Consider the following 15,137-nt stretch of genomic DNA (forward strand, 5'->3'; position numbering starts at 1 on the left):
CACAAGTCTTCATAAACTGGAATAGGAAGCTTGAGGTGACCTTAGGGTAATAATTCAGTGTTAGGCTGCACCAGCCAGTCTCAGCATATTATATCAAAGCTTGGGCTCCAGGCCTTGAGACATGAAAATGCTGGAGAACATTCAAAGAGCAAGAAGATAATTACAGGGTTAGAAATAATAGCTGAGGCACGCAAGTGTACCTGAGTTAGCCTGGAGAAAAGAAGAACAAATGGTAACCCCCTTCACAAGAGATGAAGGTATTATAGAAATAACTATTTCCCCAAAGTTCAGAGCAAGAGAAGAGCGGATTAAACTGTAAATTGATAGGCATGAGATATGGGGCAAAACTTCCTGAGAGGAAGGTTAAATGCTAGAGTTAAATTTGGGGGTTCAAGTTGCCTGGAGGTTGTGAATCTTCTGCGTGTGAATCTTTAAAGCGTGGAGAGCTACGCATGAAATCCTCGATTTAGCAAGCACTCTGTACTTAGGGATGCACTTCCTGAGCCCTGCCAGCAAAAGTCCACCACAAATCTTATGCAACTTGAGTTGCTGTCATAAGATCTCTACGCTAGAAGGTCATCCCCACCATCAGTGCCCCTTCAAAAGCCATTCATTTGTTCAGTAACTATTTTTGAACAATACACGTAAGACATTGTTTTAGGTGCCAAGGACATGGGGTGAACAAAACAGAAGAAAGGAACACATCCAAAGTTGATTGAGTGTTGCTCTGTATCAGGTACTGAGCAACTAGCTGCTCACTCTAAAACCCACCTTCTTGAAAACCTGCCTCTTGCCATAGTCCCCGCTTCCTCCTGTTTCCTCCCAAATCGCTGCCTGAGTCTGGTATCTCAGAGCTCAGTGCAGGCGACTGGAGAGTCCCTGCTACAAAAACAAGTAGAGAGTTCAAGAAGCTGGATTTAATATTTTCAAATAGAATATGGATTGTCTGTAGTTTTAATTTGTATCAAAATCATTCAACATATAATTGTTCATCGGGCTTATTCATTTCCTTTTGACTATCTGCCGTCTGACTGCCACTGGTGAGTGTGACAGCATGATGTTCAATGATGGTGCTTATTGGAGACTTATTTTAATAAGACAGTGACTTATTTCAATTGTTCAGATAGGCAAATTAGAATATACATCATTTAGGTAGTCTGTTTATGTAATACATGTAGAAATACCACGAATTTTTAGATGTTTAATAATACAAAATACTTGGAAAGAACTCTACTACAAGAACACATGTTTAGAAATTAGCTCACTGTTTTTTAAGGGCATATTTAGAATTGGAAATTGCTGTATGGGTTTTGAGTTCTTTGATTTCTTTGAAGATAGCGTTTGATGGAGTTAGCTTTCTTGGTACTGAACTCAGCAGAGGGGCAAAGGGCTGTTTATATCTTCGTAGAAGTCAACCATGCCAATTTAGAAGCTTCCTGTAGGACAGGGAGTAGTACTCCTCCTGTTCTTATTGTTTCCAAATGCTTTGAAGCATTCCCCTATCACTTGATCCAATTCTCCAGACAGAGGATGTGGTAATAGCAGAAGGTAGGATTAAAGAGAAAAGTTGCAGGGCCAGCACGACTGGAAAAGATCATTTTACTGGTAAAATTTTCACCAATTCAGAGACATCTAGGCTAGTCGGATAAAGCTGAGGTAGTTAAAGTATGAAGTGACCCAGCACTGGAACAGAGTTTGGCTTGGAAAGACAGATGTTATCTAACGGGTGGAGTTTTGTAACTGTACGTAACAGGCAGACTTGGATGACTCTGAAGATTCTTTGAGAACGGTACAGATAAGGGCTGGGGGGAGGGATCCAGAGCATCACAAAATTAATTGTGTTTTGATAGAACAATTACCTATAATCATAATAAATGCAACTTAACCATGCATAGGAAAATATGCCAGATGCTTTATAAACATTACCTCAATAAATCTTCATAGACCCCTGTAATGTAAGGAATATTTTGCAGAAGAAAAAACAAGGCCTAGATAATGAAATAATTTCCCCTACTTAGAAAATAGTGGTGCCAGGATTCAAACTCACATGCATCTGGTTCCAAATCTGTCCTCTCTCAGTATATCACATTGCTTCTTACCATTGCGCCCCATTATTGCACTTTTTTAGAAAATGAGTGTTTTAGAATATTCCCTTTAATATTCCCAGAAGTGTTTCTGGTTAAGCAGACTTAGTAAAGTGAACATTTCAGTTTGAGGCAGTTAGATGACAACACGAAACTGGTAGTAGTAAGCCATGCTTCCCAGGCATAGGTGAAGGTAATGTTTTGTTTTTGAGGAAGATTAGCCCTGAGCTAACATCTGCTGCCAATCCTCCTCTTTTTGCTGAGGAAGACTGGCCCTGAGCTAACATCCGTGCCCATCTTCTACTTTACATGTGGGACACCTACCACAGCATGGCTTGCCAAGCGGTGCCATTTCCGCACCCGGGATCTGAACTGGTGAACCCCAGGCTGCCGAAGCGGAACGTGCGAACTTAACTACTGCGCCACCAGGCCTGCTCAGGGTAATTTTTAAAGGACGGATTTAAAGAGAATTCAAGCGTTTGAAAGAGAAATTGTGGTGAATGTGACAAAGTGACTTGCAATCAAAAATGAAAAGAAAGTTTGGATGTCATTGTTGTCTGGGCTTGAGGAATGAGCACAAAGGACAATAGCTAGGGATCCCAGAGATAATGTCACTAAGCAATGATTACATAGACTCAGTCAGCTAAGCCCAGAAAACATGACTGATAGAGATATGAGAAAAGTAAGGGTGAAAGTTTAGTATGAAAGTGAATGATGTCACTTTAAAATAGAATTTGAGATCCATTTAACAGAAACGTCCATTGTATTCAGGGCTGTTCTGCCAAATTAAACAAAGGCATATGTTTTCATGACATGATTGATTTGAGCGTACTGTTCTCTCAATAATATGATTTTTTCCCCCTAAGTGTAAGTTATATATTAATACTTCTGCTTAGGGTTCCTTTAGAATTGCCTTAGTGACCTTACAAGTTTTTATAAGAATATAGACTCCCCCACCCCCCGCCACTCCAACCTTGCTCAGTATTATACAATTTATTGTTTGTTAATGATAGATTCTTGTACTAGAAGTAAATGTATCTTTTAGGGCTCAGTATACATTCCTTAAACAAGAGAGGCCACAGTAAACTAAATATTTCCTGTGAAGCAATAACTGATACTCTACACATTCTTAAGGAGAGTCATTTTTCTTTTGGTTCTATCTAACTAAAGTTTAAGGCAACCCATTAATTTCATGCTTTAGCTTTCAAACAGAAATTTGGCCCAGAAAAGAAAACTCTTTTGGCTTTATAAAATGACTTATTTTCAAATTTTAAATGGGGCAAAATGAATACAATATATTATCTACTTTTATTTATATTGTCTTCTTTCTCAGCAACTTGCTTTTTTATCCTTTGAAAATGAAAGAGCCTAAAACATAGTGAATATAATTGTAACACTGCAGAAGTATTCCATCAAAGTAATGATGTTTTAGTCATTTCTTAAAAGAAGCAAAATTCAAACAAACAAACAAAAAAAACCATACACACACACACACACACACCCTCTTAGATATACAGATTGTGAGTCCTTGGTCTAATTTTTCCCAATCTAAAATAAAAAAGTTGTCATTTCCTGAAAATTTATAGTCAGGAAGAAAATAAAGGAGGGAGACCATTCACCAGTCACCATCTGGGGACCCCGTCAGTTTATGCATATGTAAAAGAAGGCCTGTTGTTTCCAGGTATCACAGATACGAGATGTGGTAACTGCCTACTCAGGAGGAGGGAAGTGTGAATGTTGTACTCGTAAGTTAGCAAACTTTGAAAAGGCAGTTTCAAATGGTGCTGATGACATACACTTGAGAATAGTCCCAAGCTTTGTCCAGTAAGGCATTAAAGATTTCAAACGTTGTTGACAGCTTATTGTGATCAGTCAGTGACATCAGGTAGTGCTTCTTTGCCACTAATACAGCCCCATCCCCAGTCCACTTATGAAGTACCCATGGTGTGCAAGGCATTGGGATGAGAGATGAGCAAGGAGAATGCATGTCTAAGCTAAGATTTCTGCCCATCCTTGATTGCTCCACGGACACCAGTAAATCAGGGATACCCAAAACTGAATAAAGCTCGGCAATGATAAACTTACCCAAATTTTTATAAGCGAAAAAATCTGGAGAAAAGCTCTTAACGTAAATATGCATGTAAGTTTGGCATTTTGTCATTTATAGCTTGGGACTGGCTTTATTTAAACGGTATACGAGGAGTCACAATCTTTGCAGAGCTCCAGGCCTCTAAAAGTTCTAAATGAGATCCTCTCCTCACCTTCCTTATCTGAGACGGAAAGCTTCTCATATTTTCTTCTGTTCTGTACGCTTTACTTTCTCCCTGGAGATAGCAGTTGTATGATCAGAAACCCTAAAATTTGTCAGACTCCCCTTGGGATAAGAAAGCCTTACTCAGATTTGGATGGTGGAAGCTGACTGCAATGAATCGATTCTGTCTTGACGGTCTGACTGTACAGTACAGTAAGACTACTTTCCAATTTACCTCTTCTCTCTTGGTAGCTTTGTTCCTGAAGCTCTGAGATCAGAGAGTAATAAAATTGTAACTTGACATATAAAAGAGAAAATAATACAAGTACTTTTTATCATGGCCACCAAATATGGATTACTTATCCATATAATTTCCTTAAAAAAAAAAACTCAAACAAGCCTTATATAATTCTGTGGAAATGCAAGCGGAAGAGCTTCCTTTTTTTTTTTTTTTTTTTATTAAGGTTATGATAGATTACAACCTTGTGAGATTTCAGTTGTACATTTTTGTTAGTCATGTTGTGGGTACACCACTTCCCCCTTTGTGCCCTCCCCCCACCCCCCCTTTTCCCTGGTAACCACCGATCAGATCTCCTTATCAATATACTAACTTCCACCTATGAGTGGAGTCATATAGAGTTCGTCTTTCTCTGACTGGCTTATTTCACTTAACATAATATCCTCAAGGTCCATCCACGTTGCTGCGAATGGGCCAATTTTGTCTTTTTTTATGGCTGAGTAGTATTCCATTGTGTATATATACCACATCTTCTTTATCCAGTCATCAGTTTCTGGGCATGTAGGTTGGTTCCACGTCTTGGCTATTGTAAATAATGCTGCGATGAACATAGGGGTGCAACGGACTCTTGAGATTTCTGATTTCAGGTTCTTAGGATAGATACCCAGTAATGGGATGGCTGGGTCATAGGGTATTTCTATTTTTAACTTTTTGAGAAATCTCCATACTGTTTTCCATAGTGGCTGTACCAGTTTGCATTCCCACCAACAGTGTATGAGGGTTCCTTTTTCTCCACAACCTCTCCAACATTTGTCGCTCTTGGTTTTGGATGTTTTTGCCAATCTAACGGGTGTAAGGTGATATCTTAGTGTAGTTTTGATTTGCATTTCCCTGATGATTAGCGATGATGAACATCTTTTCATGTGTCTATTGGCCATATTCATATCTTCTTTTGAGAAATGTCTGTTCATGTCCTCTGCCCATTTTTTGATCGGGTTGTTTGTTTTTTTGTTGTTAAGCAGTGTGAGTTCTTTGTATATTATGGAGATTAACCCTTTGTCGGATAAGTGGCTTGTAAATATTTTTTCCCAATTAGTGAGCTGTTTTTTTGTTTCAATCCTGTTTTCCCTTGCCTTGAAGAAGCTCTTTAGTCTGATGAAGTCCCATTTGTTTATTCTTTCTATTGTTTCCCTCAACTGAGGAGTTATAGTGTCCGAAAAGATTCTTTTGAAACTGATGTCAAAGAGTGTACTGCCTATATTCTCTTCCAAAAGACTTATTGTCTCAGGCCTAATCTTTAGGTCTTTGATCCATTTTGAGTTTATTTTGGTGTGTGGTGAAAAAGAACGGTCAATTTTCAATCTTTTGCATGTGGCTGTCCAGTTTTCCCAGCACCATTTGTTGAAGAGACTTTCTTTTCTCCATTGTAGGCCCTCTGCTCCTTTGTCGAAGATTAGCTGTCCATAGATGTGTGGTTTTATCTCTGGGCTTTCAATTCTGTTCCATTGATCTGTGGACCTGTTTTTGTACCAGTACCATGCTGTTTTGATCACTGTAGCTTTGTAGTATGTTTTGAAATCGGGGATTGTGATTCCGCCGGCTTTGTTTTTCTTGCTCAGGATTGCTTTAGCAATTCGCGGTCTTTTGTTGCCCCATATGAATTTTAGGATTGTTTGTTCAATTTCTGTGAAGAATGTTCTTGGGATTCTGATTGGGATAGCATTGAATCTATAGATTGCTTTAGGTAGTATGGACATTTTAACTATGTTTATTCTTCCAATCCATGTGCATGGAATGTCTTTCCATCTCTTTATGTCATCGTCAATTTCTTTCAAGAAAGTCTTGTAGTTTTCATTGTATAGATCCCGGAAGAGCTTCCTTTTAAAAACCAAACCACTTCTAGGTTTTAGGGGAGATTTTGGAGATTCTTATTGCAGAGCAGACAGTAATTAGACAGGGTCACTTGCTGAGTAACTATACAAAGTGCAGATAAGGGTAAAGAGGATGTCCAGGAAAAGATCACCAATGAGTAATAATTTCCCTGAGTAAACTTTCCCGAAAGAGAAGATTTTTCTATATAGAGTTACTCATCTTTATCTCAGGCTCACAAACTGGCTGGCAAGTTTTAGTGGCAGGAAAATTGATAAATAGTTGTAGCCTGGAGACACAATTTCTCTCCTTGCACATGAATGTCTTCCTATGTCCCTTGGCTGTTTTTATCTCAAAGCATTAATCTATGTTTATTGGAAAATAAATTCATGACGATGCATCAGTATATTCTCAACAGCTCAAAGATTGCTTTAAAATTGGATTCTAAAGTATTACTTTTCTGTATTAAATTAAGGGTTCACTATTATCTAAGAAGTGATCTAAATCAGGAGTTTTTAACCAGGAATATGTGTTAATTCCAATTTGCTATAATGACTTGATAATTTATTCCTGATTCCCCTCTCAAAACATTTTGAAACAGTAGGCCTAGAAATCTGCATTAAAACAAAACAAAACAGGGGCCAGCCCAGTGGTACAGCGGTTAAGTTCACACATTCCGCTTTGGCGGCCCAGGGTTTGCTGGTTCAGATCCCAGGTGCGGACATGGCACTGCTTGGCAAGCCATGCTGTGGTAGGCATCCCACATAAAGTAGAGGAAGATGGGCACGGATGTTAGCTCAGGGCCAGTCTTCCTGGGCAAAAAAAGAGGAGGATTGGCAGCAGATGTTAGCTCAGGGCTAATCTTCCTCAAAACAAAACAAAAACATCCCTTGATGACTCATACCTACCACAATGATTCATAAGCTACAACTTCAGTAATTGTCCATTCTTCCATTTTAAAATGGAGTAAACTGTGAAGACACTGATTTAAACAAGTGGCAGTTGACATCATTCTGTGTCTCAGAGGGCTGGTGACGTGATTTGACCAGTACCAGCTTCCCACCATTAGCAACACACCCTAAAGGCAATTATATTACCCAAATTTACAAAAAACAGAAGACAATGTACCTGAGTAGATGAGAAGGGAGGAAGAGAGACTTTTCTAAGGGCTTATCAATTCCAATGTTCTATGATTCTTAGAACATTTTTTTATAATCCACAGCCAGATATTTTCCTGTATAAAAGGAAATAAGACCAGGAAGGAATTGGAAACAAGAGAGGCAAATTTGAGAGAAGGAAAATGTACATAAGTTAATAGTATACTGAATGGTCAGACGTTGCATCAAGACTCCCTAAGACTGAGGGGCAGCAAGAAAAACCACTGGTTACCGTAGGCAGGAATGTAATGCCAAAGACGGGAGCAGATCGTGGTCAATATCAAATTTTCCAGACTTCACACTTTCGATAGAGTCTGCTCTGTATACAGTTTATTTATTAAGTCCCTTGTGGAAGAAATCTCCTGTGAGTTAGACCTATTAAAACAAACTTTAAAAATGAACTTCTGGTACAAGGAACATTTACAAAGGTGGGCACTTTGAGTAAGATTGGCAAAGTGTCAGCAAAATCAATGTCATGTGAACCTTGTTTCCTAAAGTTATCACGGAAACAAACTGGCTCCGAACTCTAGGAGTTCATGATAGAACACTTGTAGAGTTGATGAATTGTTTGTACTTTGAAGAAATAAAGTTCTCCATAAATATTCACATATTGCAGACCCTCCATAAAGAGTGAAATAGTAAACTAAAATGCTTGGAATCCGTTGCTATTTAATCTATTTGTCCCTTAGGAAAGTTCAAGATAAATGATAATTGGTTAATATCTTAAATTATTATATATACATTTATATTTTAACAGTTGCTAAATTGGGTTATCACCTCAGTAGGCTCATCTAACATTCAATCAATAGCCACATCCACTTTAATTCATTACTCAATGTTTACTGAGTATTTCCTATGTGCCAGGCACTGTGCTAGGCACTGGGGATGAAATTGAAGCAAATGGCCCCTGGCCTCATGAAACATACATTCTAGTGGAGAGACAAATACAAAATAAATAATCACAAATAATTTATTGCAAATTGTGGTAAGCACATTGAAGAAACAGGATAAGGACATACGGGGGTGGTGCCTAATTTAGACTAAGGGGTCAGAAAAAGTCTTTTGAAAAAAGCAAAAATTAAGCAAACACCTAAATACATGAGAAGTTGGTCTAGTAAAAATAGGGTAGGACAATCCCTCAAATTTTCCAGGCAGAGGTCCTGGGCCTTCTGTACATTCTATCCAATTATTCTTGAGCAATCTTACTCAGTCCTGTGGTTTCAAAAATCATCGAAACACTGACAACTCCAAAATTTATGATCTGACTTGCACTTCTCTTTGGAGCTTGACCTGAATATTCCATTACCTACTTGACATCTCCACTGAGATGTCTCATAGGCATCTCAGACTTAAAACAGCTCAAACTATGAAGTCTTCATCCCCCACCCCCACCTGCAAATCTGTCCCTCTTCCAGTGTTCTCCCTTTTGGTAAAAACACCTCCATCTATATAGTTATTGATACCAGAAATCCAAGAGTTGTCCTTGACCACCTCCCCACTCCCCCCCTCCCACACACACACTCTTAGCCAGACTATAGCCAAGGCTCATCAATTCTACCTCCAAAATATACCTCAAATCTGTTACTGCTCTTGACACTGCTTCTACACGAGCATCTTGTGCTTGGGTCACTGCAATAGCACCAGTGAGTTCGGATCAAATTCAACATCCATTGTCTGAATCCAGCCATAGCTCTGGAGCCACAGACTGAGCATGTCAGTCCCAGACTTGTGGAAGAGTCTCTTTCACTTAATATTTTCCAGAGTATGTCATGGCAAGTGCTTTCGGTTATATTATACAAACGACTTGGCAAAATTTCTTTTCTGATGGCTAACAAGGCTAACAATATCTTGAAATTAATTTTCTCCTATGACACCCAACTGAAAGGGACAATTTGGAGAAGAAATATATCCACACTATTGCTGAAAGAATTGAAATAGTTATTTCACTGGATATCTATGTTTAAAATGTCAAAGTGAATCTCCGATTTAAAAAATTCAATCTCCAATTAAACACCAAACATATCTTAGCCTAAAGCGGTACATAGCTTCTTTAAAAAAACGTTTTTAACAATACCCTCAAAACACAGTATAGTATTACTTCAAAATTTAAAGAACTTATTTTTTTAAAAAAACAAGACTAAATTTTTAGATGAATTGTAATTTAATTTATTTAACCATAATTTACTTACCTTGTTGTTACCTGATACCTTGTTTTCTGTTAGTGCTTCAGTATGGTTCAAAAGACTTATTATTGAATGGAAATAGATTAATCCTTTCTGGGTCTTTGATTTGGAGTTATTTTTGAAAGAAAAATAGCCTTTGAAAGCAATCTCAATTTGTGATTAAGAATATTTACCAGTATATAACATCTACGTCCATTTGCAATAGGGATGTGGGAAAAGTACTGATATTATCACAAGATGAATTTTACTACATTCTAAAGTAGAAAGCAATGCAAAATTCTATGGATATACCGATCAATGTTTATAAACTATAAAGGACAAAACAACTGGATAATATTTATGGCATGGGATGGAAAACTTCAGTAAATGCGCAATTACTGCTGTTTATAAGACCACTAATTATCTTTATAAAGCACAGTTCTGAAGCTGCTCCATCATTCAATGGCTATGACTCTTAATTTGGGTAACAATCTTGATTGCTTAAGCTCTTTGTCCAAGGATTTGAGAGATTGTATTATCCATATTTGTTTTGATATTAGACAAGAGGAATTGCCTCAAGCTTTTGATGTGAGGTAAGCTATGCCCAAAGAAGTTCAATGGCTTGTTCTTATCAAAGCTTTTTCGGTGAAGTTGAATTTGAGTGGTAATGTCAAATATGAAGAAAGGTCCCCAGCTCTCATTCTGTCTTTTTCTTTTTAAATAATTGTAGTACTTAATCTGCAACCATGACTTAAGATTCATGGTTTCATCCAGTCCTTTTAGAATTTAGACTCATTTCTACCTGAGAATGTGGTCCTTTCATCTGGTGATCAAAAGATAGTGCTTCTCTGTTTTGAAAACTAAAATAATAGATCTTCATGTGGTAACATCTACTCACTGTAGAGCTGGTCTGAGTTAAAATATGTTAATAATTGAATGGTATTTAATGTTTGATCTTAAAACATTTTTTATGTTATTTATAGAATTATTATACATTAGAGGATGTTGACTTTTGCAGAGAGAGACTGTTGTTTTCCAAAGCCATTCTTTATCCAGTGGACTAGATTCTCCTTGCAGAGGCAGGAACTCTGATCTTGCAACGCACAAATATCTGCGAACCATTTCTGCTTTTACATTGACACATAGAGGGGAGGTGGACAGGAGAAAATAAAAAATATTTTTTTCTATCTACAAGACGAGTTTGTTTCTTTTTTATTTCTCTGATTTAAAAATATTTCCCCTTCTGAATCTCACAGTGTGATAATCAAACATTAAAAAAAAAAGTTGAATTAGAAATCTTCAAACCCACATTCAAGTATTAAAAGATAGGCCTATTTTATTTTGAAAAGAACTCTTTACTATAACCTGACAATTCACAAATAAACAGTTTTTACTTCTCTTACTCATGACCACATTTCCAACTTTAGTGGTAGAATGTTGGTTGTGTTAACACAGAGCAGTGAATACTTTCCTATTGGTCCAGTATATAATCTGTGTTTTGATTTCTTGATACTTGGATATATTCCAAGGGTTTTGCCTCTGAACATCTGGTTACTTTCTGATCCTGATTACTCTATAATTCAGGGATAATGTTTTTAAGTCTCTGAATTTTTGGTGTTATATTCTAATCCCCTTAAGGGTTCTCATATTTTTATTAAAATTTAATATTATCTCTTTTATTAGATTTGCATCCATATAAGCCACCTGTTCCAGTTGTTCAACTTGGTACGCCTCCTTCCAGCTACTGTTAAATGGCTTGTAATCGTTTTCTTTTGCTTGCTCATTTCAGGGAGTTTGGAATGTATCAAACTCTGGTGATCAGGCTCTTGGAGTCTTTTGAATAGTGACGGATTGACCGAAAGTGTAAGATTATGTATGAGTAAAGATGCTTTCAACTTTAAGGAACAGAAAACCCATGTAAAAGTCACTTCAACAGTAAGGAAAATTATCATCTCACATAACAAGAATTCTAGCGATAGGGCATTTCCAGAGTTGAATAATTCAGTGATTTAGCAATGACATCATTTTGCCCAGATGTTTTCTATCTTTTCACTTTCCCTAATTCAGTGTGGTGTTTGTCCACTTGGGCAGGTTATTTCTAGGCTTCGCATGTAGATGACAAAGTCTCGAGGCAGAAAAGGGAAATTTCTGCTTCTACATATCTTGTTAGAAGGAAGAAACCTTTCCCAGAGGGCTTTTTGGCTTATTGGCCAGAATTATGTCACATACTTATTCCAGAATTAATTGTTAAAACGAAATGGAATATCACATTGGCTTAACTTGGCAGTGGTGCACGGCACATGGAGGCCCTAATAGGGATCCTTTCTGAGTTCACAAGGTTAAAATCATTTCTCCTAATAAGTCTTAGATGTTATTTGCTTTTTCACCCCACTTATGGTGCAAAAGCAGTAGTGGTGGGTAACACTTCCAGTTGTTTAGCACAGACAAAGGCTGTGGCGCCAAAACGTACTAGTAGTCATTGTATTCTTACCTGCCCGGCCTTCATATGAAGTCTATTGTCGTCTGCATTGTCTCCCGGTGCATGCTGAGTGCTCTCACTATCTCGGTCTACTAGTGGGTGGTTGAGTTGTCAGCTGAGATGGCCACTTTTTTCATGGAACAATTTTTTCTTTTAACTTGAAAGACTGACAAACAAAATATGGTTATTCAGACTTCGGTATTTTGCAGACATTTCCTTGAAAATGAACAAATTGAGCCTGTCACTTCAAGGAAAACAACTGACAGTATTTGTTGCAAATGATAAAATTAAAGCTTTCAGGTGGAAATTAGAATGCCAGATAACTTGTATCCACCACTGTGAGCCTGGCAGCTTTCCAGCACTTAAATATTTTTCTGATGATATTGGTGGTGATATTAACAAAAGTGATTTTTTGATGTGGTATGATGAAATGTGTCAGCCTTTGAAAGATCCCATAACTCAGCGAACCAATATTTTCTCAATGACTTATGCATGTTAGATCCATTCAAAGACCAAAATAGACTAAAAGTAAATTTAAGGGTGACTGAATATAAAATTTCATTGATCTGTTTTCAGATTCCACATGGTAATTAACCTTCGAGGAACTACCACTTTTTGAGTTTTAGTGTAGTATCAAAGAGAATATCCAAAATTATCCAAAGAGGCTATTAAAACACCTATTCTTTTTTTTTTGAGATTCTACTTTTCCTTTTTCTCCCCAAAGCCCCCAGTACATAGTTGTATATTTTTAGTTGTAGGTCCTTCTAGTTGTGGCATGTGGGGTGCTGCCTCAGCATGGCCTGATGAACGGTGCTATGTCCACGCTCAGGATTTAAACCGGCGAAACCCTGGGAGGTGGAAGCGGAGCATGTGAACTTAACCACTCGGCCATAGGGCCCCCTCCTAAAATACTTATTCTTTTTTCAACTACTTATTTGTATGAGGCTGGATTTTCTTACTATATTTCGACCAAAACAAAAGATTGAATGCAGAAGCAGATACGACAGTCTACATCTTCTATTAAGGCAGACTTCTCAAAAATTTTTTCTTATTTTGAAAAATAGTTATTTTTCCAAAGAAGTATTATTATGTATAATAATATGTAATTCGTTTATTATTTTTTAAGTGAATTAATATACTTAAAATTTTTATTTTTGGTTTCTAAAATGGTAAATATTGATAGATATGACTCACATAAACAAATGTACTTTGCAGTCCTCAATAGTTTTAAGAGTGTAAAAGGATCTTGAAACCGAAAAGTTTGAGAACTATCTGGTTTAGACTAATCAAAAATTTACCACTTGGGGCTTAGCTCCAGTCTCCCCTGTGTACATGATTTTATGTTTTTGCAAGAAAATCAGGATTCTACTAAACAGGAAAATGAGGGGAGGAACGTAGTTAATGGCTTGATTAGACAGGAATGATCTGCCACAGTCAAGCTGAAGGAGAATTTTTCCAGTGGCATGTGGCAATCAGCAAACTGTGACCTGTCTTTGGGAAATGTTAGCAAAGAGTTTTCAGATCTCAGTGACAGGGACTTCATACTGCAAATACTCCTGGGCTGTCCAATTCGAGGGGAAAGCTTTCTTCAAAAGCTGCAAGTAGGGAGTGGACAGAGGCAGTTAACTGCCTTTCATGCCCATTTGAGGTCAATCTGAGTTTCTGGTCTGGCTCCCAAAAGCAATGATGTTCTTTGACCCCAGCTGGAGATATTTGTTTCTTTCCCAGGGAACACAAAACAACAACTTCCCATATCACTGTCTCATATCAGGACTGGAGGTCTCAGCTATACCTGGGCTCACCTCAGGCTCCATAGGTCAGCCAAGGCTGTTTTGTTGATGGATTGGTAATTATTCAGGAAAAGCAGTGACAGGAAAGGGAGCAGATAGAAATAGAATCAAACAATATTTGTATGAGATCAGAGAGGATAATAGTGGTCAAGGAAACACTCATGGCTATATACAAGGATCCTGTTGGATGGCTGGGGAAGTTATGATGCTCTTAACCATGAGTGAGGACACAATAGAAACCACAAGATTATGGTTTAAAATGAGGGTTTCTCCTTTGAGTGTACTGAGTTTAATACTTCTGAAAGTCTGTAGCTAGATAAGTCTACTAGGCGGTTGGAAATATGGTCTGACCTTTAAAAGAGAGATTGGGCTTAGAATACAGATTTTGGAGTGTTCAACATAAAGGTCATAGTTGAAGATGTAGGAATTTGTGAGATTTCGGTCCCCCTGAGAGATAATATAAAGTAATAAGACAAAGCAGTCAAAGGTGGAAACTTAGGACATATCACTTAAAGGACGGGAAGAGGAGGAATCATTCAGTATTGGAGACCAGAAGAGAGTATTAGGCAGGAAGGGAACAAAGGAAAAGCATGACTGAAGATGCTAAAGAAAGAGAGTTTTCACAAGGAAAAGATCATTCTACAGTGCAGGATGAAGATTGTCAAAAGGCAACAAGATTTGGCAAACAAGCAATCAATGATGACAAAAAAATAAACTATTTTTAGAACAGTTTTAGATATGCAGAAAAACTGTAGATAGCACAGAAAGTTCCTATATACCTAACATCAAGTTTCACCTATTAATACTTACATTGCTTTGATATATTTGTTACAATTCATGAACCAATATTCATAGATTATTAACTAAAGTCCTTTTCTTTTTTTTCAGATTTCCTTAGTTTTAACCTAATGTCCTTTTTCTGTTCCAGAATTCCATCCAGGTTATCACATTACATTTAGTTGTAGTATCTTCTTAGGTTTCTCTTGGTTGTGACAGTTTCTCAAATTTTCTTTGTTTTTGATGACCTTGACAGTTTGAGGAGAACTGGTCAATTATTTTGTAGAATGGTCCTCACGTTTTTCTCACGATTAGCCTAGGATTATGGGT

General features: G+C 37.5%; 1 protein-coding gene across 5 annotated transcripts in view; it reads left to right on the plus strand.

Moving 5' to 3' along the window:
- Positions 1–15,137, plus strand: part of SLC39A10 (solute carrier family 39 member 10) — a 123,697-nt gene that overhangs the window by 37,563 nt on the left and 70,997 nt on the right. The window contains exon 1 of one of the 5 annotated variants that reach the window (XM_070581711.1): positions 2,414–2,524. The exons of the other annotated variants lie outside the window; for them this stretch is intronic. The gene's annotated coding sequence lies outside the window, so the exon portion shown is untranslated. Of the gene's footprint in view, positions 1–2,413; positions 2,525–15,137 lie in introns of those variants that run through there. 5 annotated transcript variants of the gene reach the window in all.

The sequence above is a fragment of the Equus przewalskii genome, chromosome 17 (genome assembly GCF_037783145.1).
Source record: "Equus przewalskii isolate Varuska chromosome 17, EquPr2, whole genome shotgun sequence".
Classification (NCBI taxonomy): Eukaryota; Metazoa; Chordata; class Mammalia; order Perissodactyla; family Equidae; genus Equus; species Equus przewalskii.